Raw genomic sequence first — 11,247 nt, 5'->3', positions numbered from 1 at the left:
TTCTCTTGTAGCTTTTAAAATTCTCTCCTTATTCTGTATGTAGGGCATCTTCATTATAATGTATCTAGGTGTGGATCTCTTATGATTTTGCACATTCGACATCCTGTAGGCTTCTAGGATTTGGGATTCTGTCTCGTTCTTCAAGTCTGGAAAGTTTTCTTGAATTATTTCATTGAATAGATTGTTCATTCCTTTGGTTTGGACCTCTATACCTTCCTGTATCCCAATGACTCTTAAGTTTGGTCTCTTTATGTTATCCCATATTTCTTGGATGTTCTGCTCATGGTTTCTTAACAGTCTTGCTGAGCTGTCTATGTTCTTTTCAAGTTGAAATACTTTGTCTTCATTGTCTGATGTTCTATCTTCTAAATGTTCTACTCTGCTGGTAGTATTCTCAATTGAGTTTTTTTTTTAAAGAGAGAGTGAGAGAGGAGAGAGAGATAGAGAGAGAATTTTTAATATTTATTTTTTAATTCTCGGCAGACACAACATCTTTGTTGGTACATGGTGCTGAGGATCGAACCCAGGCCGCACGCATGCCAGGCGAGTGCGCTACTGCTTGAGCCACATCCCCAGCCCCTCAATTGAGTTTTTAAGTTGGTTTATTGCTTCCTGCATTTCTAGGATTTCTGTTTGTTTGTTTTTTATAACCTCTATCTCCCTGTATAGTTGATCTTTTGCTTCCTGGATTTATTTATGTAATTCATTGTTGAAGAGATCTTTCATTGTCTGATTTTGCTGTCTAATGTCTTCCTTGAGACTCCAGATCATCTGAAGCATGTATCTCCTGAATTCTTTATCTGACATTCCATCTGCTGCAGATATTACCTCTTCTAACGTTGAGTTGACCTGCATTGCTTGTGATCCTTTCTTTCCTTGTCTCTTCATACTGTTCCTGTTTCTTTCTGATTACTGAAACTGTTGTGCTATTGAATTTTTCCCCTATATATTTGTATTCCTCTTGTATAGTTGCAAATTTGGAGGGAAATGGATGGCATTAGAGCAGATTATGCTAAGTGAAGCTAGCCAATCCCTAAAAAACAAATGCCAAATGTCTTCTTTGATATAAGGAGAGTAACTAAGAACAGAGTAGGGAAGAAGAGCATGAGAAGATGACTAATATTAAACAGGGGTGAGAGGTGGGAGGGAAAGGGAGAGAGAAGGGAAATTGCTTGGAAATGGAAGGAGACCCTCAGGGTTATACAAAATTACATACAATAGGAAGTGAGGGGAAAGGAAAAAATAATACAAGGGGGAGAAATGAATTACAGTAGAGGGGGTAGAAAGAGAAGAGGGGAGGGGAGGGGGATAGTAGAGGATAGGAAAAGCAGCAGAATACAACAGACATGAGTATGTCAATATGTAAATCAGTGGGAGTGTAACTGATGTGATTCTGCAATCTGTATACAGGGTAAAAATGGGAGTTCATAACCCACTTGAATCAAAGTGTGAAATATGATATATCAAGAACTATGTAATGTTTTGAACAACCAATAATAAAAAAAATACATGGGCATTCTGTCTCACTCCAATTGGAATGACAATTATCAAGAATACAAGTAATAATAAATGTTGGAGAGGATGTAGGAAAAAAGTTCATTTATACGTTGCTGGTTGGACTGCAAATTGGTGCAACCAATACTTGAAAGCAGTATGGAGATTCCTCAGAAAACTTGTAATGGAGCCACCAATTGACCAAGTTATCCCACTTCTCAGTATAAACCTAAAGAACATAAAATCAGCATAATAGACCCTATAAACCAAAGGCCAAATAATCTTAATGATATGTGAATACTAACAAATAATCAGGGGGGAGAAGGAAGGATACATATTGATTGGATTAGACAGATGGAAATAAGAGAAGGTAGGGGAAATGGGAATAGAAAAGACAGAATGAATCAGACATAACTTTCCTATGTTCTTCTATGAATACACACACACAGTGAAGATCCATATCATGTTACAACCATAAGAATGGGATACTAATTAGAATAAGTTATATGCTATACTCTATGTGTATATAATATTTCAGAATTCACTCTACTGTCATTTTATATCTAAATAGTGAAGATAAATATTTTTTTTAATTCCATACTATGAACCCACATAGGATGTTCAATGAAATTCTAGTAATCTAAATCTAAAAGAGTAATATTGCAACTTTTGGGATAATTGATGAGTAAATTTGAGCATTGTTATTTTATGCATCAATTCCTGCTCTAAGATTCTCAAAGAGGCAGCTACTAAAAGATTTGAAGTCCTTTGTAGTACTCTGGGACTATTTCTGGGAAGCAGTCTCATGTCTACACATATCTCATTCTTCCTTCTCCCTCCTGATTATTTGTTAGTATCCACATATCATAAAGATTATTTGGCCTTTGGTTCTTTCAATGAACAGGTGGACCCATGCTACAGCTACACTGTGACTACAATCTTGTGTGTTCCATGTGCTTCTGGCTGGAGCACAACTTTACTGAGCTTCATATCCTAGTTTATTTGGTGTGAGTGATGCCTGTGTGTACCTCACAGTGCTGCCATGGGAAATACAGGGAATAGGGCACATTCAGTGCTTAATACATGCTCTGGGTTGAATAGTCATGTCCTTCCCAGCATATCAGCTTATTACCTCATCTGGAAATGAGGTTTTTGCACATAAAAATGTTTTATGAGTCCATAGTCAATTAGAGTGGGCTATAATCTAATGATTCATGACCTTAGAAGAGTAAATTTGGAAAGTATACCTGTGCAGAGAGAACAACATGTGATAATCATGACAGAAAAAGGAGAGATTAATCTACACATCAAGGTATGCCAAGAATTTCATACAACTACTGAAAGCTAGAGGAGACAAGGAAAAATCCTCCCCTAGACCTTCCAGAGCAGATACCTTATAATACTTCAGTTTGGACTCCTAGACTCCTCAACTGTGTTACAATAAATGATATTTTTGGACACCCAGTAAGTATTATTTTTCAGAGTAGTCCTAAGAACCCAAAAGGGCCCATGTTTGGCTTCTCCTTGACACTCAGTAGAGGAGTTAGTCCCAGACTGGTAGCTTCCTTTCATAAAAGGGAAAAAGAGAAATCCCATTGTCATCAGCAACATCCTGTGTCCACAAAGTCCTGGATAAAATATCATGAAAATGCAGTGTGGAATTCTAAGAGTAAACAATGTTCTAATATTCACATGGAAATCAACAATCCAAAAGATGAGATTCTAAAAACTGTTATGAAGACAGTGGTTGAAGTACAGAGATAGAGCTTGCAGTCTTCAGGGAAAAAAAATCTGAAACTGTGGAAGGCCCATGAGACTGGAAGTTCCCATGTGCTCCAACTTATCATGGACATATGCAGGTGTGATCTAAGTAGGAGCTACAGTATGTTTCTCTATAGGGCACTGGGAAAAGAGGTAGGGAAAGAAGGTGAAGACTGGACCCAAGGAGGACCTTATGTCACCTTCACTGCCCCTGAAATTTCTAGACCAGGGCCATCAGTTGAAAGTGTTTATTCCATGAAAGTTAGCAAACCCTGGGGGCTTGTAAGGAATAAAGAAGGGCCACCCTGGGCTCTGAGTCAGACACTCTGAGTTGAGGCCCAGAAGTCTGAGTTTGAGTGAGCTCTCCAAGTGACTGTCATGTACCCTACTTGAGATGTACTGTTGTAGTCTTGAACAGATGGCCTGGGGTGAAAGTGTCAATTTTATTCTCCATAAGGACACCTGGTAATTACAGAATCATACCAATAGCTTTTCTCTTCCAAGCTTCTGACCCTTCATCCTAGTCTCTCTTAAAATCAAATATCCAAAAGAATATATGGTTTTATATATATATACAATAGAACATTACTCTGCCTTAAATAAAACTCAAATTAAGGCATTTGGCAATACATTGATGGAACTAGGAACTATCAAGCTAAGTGAAATACGTCAGTCCCCAAAACCAAAGGCCAAATATTTTCTTTTATATGTGGATGCTAATACACAATAAGGGACAAGGAGGAAATAACAGAAGTTCATTGGAGTAGACAAAGAGGAATGAAGGTAAGAGAGCAGCATGATAATAAGAAAGACATGAGAATGAATTGAACATAACTTTCCTATGTTTATATATGAATTCATGACCAGTGAAATTCCACACCATGTACAACCACATGAATGGGATCCTAATTGGAATAAGGTATATGTCATCCATATATAATATCTCCAAATGTACTCTACTGTCACATATATCTAAAAAGAAGAAATAAAAAAGGAGTAAAAGGACCTGGGGGAGGGAAGGAAACAAAGGGAAACACTGTGATATAATATTGCTTATTTTTTATATTAGATTTATATGTGAATATGTAACAATAAATCCATTGTTCTTTAATAATATAATGCATTTACAAAAATATGAAAAAAATTAAAAAGTGGATAGTGGCACATGAACCTAATTAGAAAATCATGCCTTGGTTCAATTCCCAATTCCAAAAAAAAATTTAAGTACATATATGTGTACATATATACATATGCACACACGCATGCATGAGCGCACACACACACACACACACACACACACACACACACACACATATACAAAATATACTGTATGAACAAATTTAAGTACAAAAATACCATGATATAATCAGTAGATTCAGAAAAGCCATTCAGCACCCATTCAGGTTAAAACACCAGAGGGACTAGTGATAGAAGGAGAAACCAAATGCCAACAACAAACTGAATTTAAAAAAAAAAATAAAACATTTTTTTCTCAAAACAAAAGCAAAACAAGGAAGTAAACTTTCACCACTCCTTGAATCCCCAGCAAGAGCAAACAGGCAAGAGAAGAAACTAATTTCATACACATAGAAAAAAGAAGTCCTGTTGCCTCTGTTTACTGATGACATGAACATTTTACTTAGATGATTTAAAATGCTCCATCAGAAAATTTATAGCGCTGATAACAAATCTACTAAAAGAGATGATACAAGAAAATAATAGATAAATCAATTGCAGTCCTATAAGCAATAGCAAACCCTCTTCAAAACAATTGAGAAAAATGTCTCATTCAAAACCCCTAAAGAAAATACTTTGGAAAATATCCAACTTAGGAGATGAAAAACCTCAACAATGAAAATTATAAAATGGTGAATAAAACAAATCAAGGACAATCTTAAGAAGTGGAAATACTTTCAATAATCTTGAAAAAAGCAAAATTAATATTATCCCAATGGTCATACTACCTTAACCAGTGATCAGACTCAGTACAATCCCAGTCAAAATATCAATGATATCCTTCACAACACAGACATTCTTCATAACACAGAGACAAAACATATTTCTCAAATTTATTTTGACACAGAAGTGACATAGAACATCCAAATGTATCCTGAACCAGAAGAGTGATGCTGAGATCTTCACAATACCAGATATCCAATTATATCACAGAGCTTTAGTTAAAAAGAAAAAACAGCATTATATTGCACCAAAACAGACCTGAAGATGAATGGAAAAGAAAACACAGACAAACCCACATAGATAAAGTGACCTGATATGCGACAAAGGGGCCAAAAATATATGTTGAAGAAAACGGAAACACTTTAACAATGGTGCTATGAATACTGGGTATTCATATGTGAAAAACATAAAACTTGATCCCTATCACCCTGCATAAAAGCCAACTCCAAGTGTATCAAAGACCTAGGAATTAAACCAGAAACTCTACAGTTGCTTAAAGAAAATGTGGCCCAACACTCCAACATATTGACGAAATCATCAACTTAACAAGACCTCTAAAGCACAAGAAATAAAACTAACAGTCAATAAATGAGATGAAATCAAATTTCAAAACTTCTGCACAACAAAGGAAACAAGAATGTAAACAAAGAGCTTACCAATGTGATAAAATATTTTTCATCTGTTCCTCAGGAAATTAATATGCAGAATAATAAAAAAAAACCTAAAAAATATTAAACCCCAATTACTAAACGAAACAGGCACAAAATCTAAAACAGACATTGCTTAAAAGAAAAAATACAAGTGGTGTGTGTGTGTGTGTGTGTGTGTGTGTGTGTGTGTGTGTGTGTAAGTATACATAAAACATATTTAGGAATCAGGGAAATGACAATCAAAACTACAAGGAAGAGAAAGTCTGTTATAATGTCCTTGCTCTTTCCCTGTACTTCAATAAAACTATTAGATTCAAAAAGAACTGCATGGAGATTTTATCTCACTCCACTCAAAATACCAATTATCAAGAATATTGTGCAGAGATCCACATATCAGACAGAACATTTGGGGGGAAAGGAAGAATAAAGTTTATTGGATTATACATAGAAAGATGAAGGGAAGGGGGAGGATGGAAATAGGAAAAATAGTAGAATAAAACAGACATAACTTTCCGATGTACTTATATGAATTACACAACTGTGTAACTTTACAGTATATATAGCACAAGAATGGAAAGTTATAGTCCATGTATGTATAACATGTCAAAATACACTTTACTGTACATACACCTGAAAAAAATTTTAAAAACAAAAAAAGAATAATTCATGGGGAAATGCAGTGTTAGTAGGACTTCAAATTAGTACAGCCATTCTTGAAAACTGGATGAATAGCTCTTTCAAAACTTGGAATAGAATTACCATCTGACCCAGTTGTCTCATTCCTTGGTATATACCCAAATATCTGAAATCAGCATACTATAAAAACGCAGGCACATCAGTGCTTATAGCAACACAATTCATAATAACCTAATTACAGAACCAGCCATCAAACCCATCAACAGAGTAATTGATAAAGAATACATGGTGTATATACACAATGAAGTTTTACTTAGTCATTAAAAAGAATTAAATTATGGCACTAGGTGGAAAATTGATGAAATGAGAACACAATTCTAAGTGAAATAAACCATACTCAGGAAGCCAAAGGTCAAATATTTCCCCTCATATGTGAATACCCGACCACATAATGGAAAAGAGGGCATTCAACAGAGATATCTGTGAAAGGGGTTACATGGAAGGCATGGAGGACAAACAGAGGGATGAACAGTAGAATGAAACAAACTAAACTCTCTTTGTACATCTATGAATAAAGCATGGTGAATTTCAATGTTATGTATGTCTATAATGCAGTAATTTAAAAATCTATAAATAAATAGATGTTAAACCAACAGAAGCCAGACTCATTGTTCTCTCTTTCACTCTTCCTCTAATTTTTCTTTTACTTTTATTTCTTCTTTTCCTCCTCATAAATAATGAACAATATGTTGTCTATGGATCAGCCCTATTTTGAAATTGCAAATCTTTGTCTCCCTAATATATTCTTCTTTACTCTTAATTATCTCTATTTTGAACTTCTCTTACCACTGGTTAGTTTGTATAATGTCATACCCCACCACTAATGCAATAGAAGCAGTTAAAACACTGGAAGTCATAGGTAATACCAATTGTTTGAGTTTTTGATGGACATAATTCATGATTAACTACTATCTTTAATGATAGAAATTGCTGACCCTACAGTTTCTATTTATTGTGTCAATCAACATTGTACATGTCATAATAAGAACTAAGTACTTAATTTAATCCTGTATGTTATATGCATAGGTTTTTTGCAGTTATTTGACTTTTCTTAATATCTGAGGCACTGGAAAATTACAGGATAACTAAAAGCTGGTAGAGTAGAAACCCCACTGTTTCAGATCCATTTGAATAGATGGGTTAATACATAAACAATATGAAAAAAACAAGAGAAGAAAACATCCAAAACAGAATGATTCAACAATAGACTCTACTGATACTACAGTATAGAAAATGTCAAGGAATAAATTTAGAAAGATAAGAAGACATAAGAGGTAAAATTGAGGTAAAGATTGGAATCAGAGAGAAAATATTAGAAGTGAAAGATCATGTCAAGGAGATATAGATTTTGAAGAAAGATAATTTGGAAACTCCTGAAATTGAAGAATCAATAAACCAAATTTAAAATTTGATAGAAAGCATTACCAACAGACTACATCATTTGAAAAATAGATATTGACATAATAAAGGCAATACACATAATCTTGGCAAAGAAACTTGATCATGGAGAAAAGATGTTAAGAGAATAGGAGCTGAATTTCATGAAATATGGGATAGAACTAAAAGATAAAATCTAGGATGTATAGGGGCTCTGAGGAACAAATTAAAGGAATGCAAAATATTTTCAAAAAAACAATGAGAGAAAAAATATCAAATATTAAAAATTAAATGGAAAACTCTTTTTGATTTCAGATTTGGTTTATAATGTAACACCTTAAAATATAAAAATCTCAAGTGTGCTCATCACATTCCCTTATTTCAGGGCTCACAAAAAATACTATTTGACTAAACTTTTTTGAGAAAATTGAATTATAAATTCGAGAATGCATATGACTTTATTTGGATACATTCACCTATTCAGCATTGAAACATAATTTAAATAATACATATTTTACAAGAATATTGTAACTTGAAAACCCAAAAGGTTTCGGATATTTAAACAATACCACAAATATCATAAACGTTATTATTTGTAGTTACTCAATGGTCATAAGATAAAAGTGGCCAAAGTGTATTGAAGCTTTCCTGTAAAATGAATGTTATGCTACAATGTAGCTCACATTTAAGAAATTATACTTGAATGAAAGTCACATTATAATATGAATAGCCTAGTATCAAATTTTTTATTAAATAAAAATGTTTTCTTTGAGTGAGGTCTGAAATTTTTCAGAATATAAAGCCCCAGACCTCACTTCCTCACAAATATTGACACACAAAGATTATGGTCCAATGATCTCATAAGAACATTGCATAAGCCAGTTATGAAATTTGGGTATTCCAGGAATACACAGTTTTATTTAAAGAGGTAAAAAAAAGAGGCCATTTCCATTCACTTTCTATCAACCCCATGCCCAACCCAGCAAGACAAACATAATTCATGACTACTTTCTTAGGAGGAAGGGTGGATATGCTTCCAATATTATAGGTGTTGTTTAGGGAGAAACAGATGTCTGAGGAAATGATTTGTGTCACTTGTCTTAAGGCTCATATGAGTAAATTTCTTACTTTCAATACCTGAGTTGGGCTGAGAACCAGAGAGAGCTCAAAAGGATTTTCTACCATACAGCAATGAGACACCAGGGGGAGGAAGAGAGTACAAGACTTTCTTAAAGTCTTCCTCAGCACCACATAAAAAAATAAAATAAAATAAAGATACTGTGTCCAACTACAACTAAAAAATAAATATTAAAACAAATGACACAAAATCAGGAAAATGCATGTAAAGTGTAAAAATGCCAACATGACAGTATTTCAATAAAACAATAATTGAAATAAAATATTTTTTTGAAATTATTGATTGAAACAAAAATAAAATTAAAAATATAAAATTTTAAATGTGAAGAAACTCTAAGGGGCTTATGAGACAACATCACAAGGACAAATATGTGTTTTGCATGTATCTCTAAAGAAGAGAAAGAGAAGGGTGAGTAGAACTCATTTGAAAAAATAAAAGACATTTTTTTTTCAATTCTGAGAAAGAAAATGGATACCCAAATTCAAGAAACTCAAAGAAAAATAATTAGATGAATACAAAAAGGACCCAAAGTTAGGAAAATTGTAACAATCAAAATTTAAAAAGAAAGATTTTTGATGGGTTGGGGCTGTGGCTCAGAAGAAGCACACGTGCCTGGCAAGTGTGAGGCACTGGGTTTGATTCCCATCACCTCATATGAATAAATAAATAAAAGTCGTTCAATTCTCAGCACCATATATAAATAAATAAATAAAGTCTATCAGCAACTAGAAAATAAATAAATAAGTAAAGAAAATGAAAATAAAAATTTTGAATACAATAAGTGAATAGTGATTTATCTCCTAAAATGGAGCTTTCAGAAAAACATCAGCAGGGGAATGGATCCACCATTTGACCTAGCTATCGCCCTTCTCGGACTATTCCCTGAGGAACTTAAAAGAGCGCACTATAGGGATACGGCCACAGCAATGATCATAGCAGCACAATTCACAATAGCTAGACTGTGGAACCAACCTAGATGCCCTTCAATAGATGAATGGATAAAAAAAATGTGGCATCTATACACAATAGAGTATTATGCAGCACTAAGAAATGACAAAATCATAGAATTTGCAGGGAAATGGATGGCATTAGAGCAGATTATGCTAAGTGAAGCTAGCCAAGCCCTAAAAAACAAATGCCAAATGTCTTCTTTGATATAAAGAGAGCCGCTAAGAACAGAACAGGAAGGAAGAGCATGAGGAAAATACTAACTGTAATCAAAGACGAATGGGGGGAGAGAAAGGGAGAGAGAATGGAAAGCATATGGAAATGGTAGGAGACCTACAATGATACACAAAATTATAAGAGGTTATGAGGGGCAAGGGGGAGGGGAAAAAAAGGGAGAGAAGTCTTCGTATTTTTGAAAAAGTAGAATTGTCTGGTGATTGGTCTTTGGCTGACACCATGCACCCCATTTTCCTGGAACATCAACTCTGCTGCTGGTGACATCAGCATTCAGCTCATGGGCCATTATCAATGTGTGACTCTTTGGTAGCTTTATTCGGATATGTGGAAGTTCCTGCAGTACTGTTTGCTAGTCAAGACATGATGTTGTTGGTCCTGGTGCATCAGTAGCTGATCAGAACAGACTGTGTACTTGCATCTGTATTGGAGAACCAGCCTTTGAACATGGACTTGAGGATATTTGAGGAAGGAAGCTGTGACATACAGCAGAATTTGAGCAAAAACAAAGATGGCAATATGGTTATTGATATTGTACTTGGGATAGACATTTCAAAACCCAACAATCTACCAATAGATGTGAAAACCATGACTGAAGTGAAGAAAGTGAGGAGTTCTTGCATTCTTCTGACAGAGTGCCAGTAGCCCTCCACTCACTCACTGCACTCTGTACAGCCTTCTGGCGACTTATGAATGAATTCTCTCCATAGCCTCAGTTGATACATGTGCAGTGTTTCTTTCCTCTGGCAATTAAATCATATGATGTTTTTTAGGGCATAAATATTGTTTTTAATTTATTCCTCATTGAGAGAGAATTCTCAGAAACTTCAGGGCATTTTTATATATTCCAAAGTACATTTCATCCTGTAGCTACTGCTTTACCCTCTTACGTCTTTGTAACCAGTCAGGTGGCTCATCACTGTGTGATCTTCTTTCTATTTTTATGTGATCCCTGTTTGTTCTTCATTTTTCTCTCTAGCTTTTTCATAG

Source organism: Ictidomys tridecemlineatus, chromosome 16 (assembly GCF_052094955.1).
Source record: "Ictidomys tridecemlineatus isolate mIctTri1 chromosome 16, mIctTri1.hap1, whole genome shotgun sequence".
Classification (NCBI taxonomy): Eukaryota; Metazoa; Chordata; class Mammalia; order Rodentia; family Sciuridae; genus Ictidomys; species Ictidomys tridecemlineatus.
Note: the sequence above shows the minus strand (reverse complement) of the source record.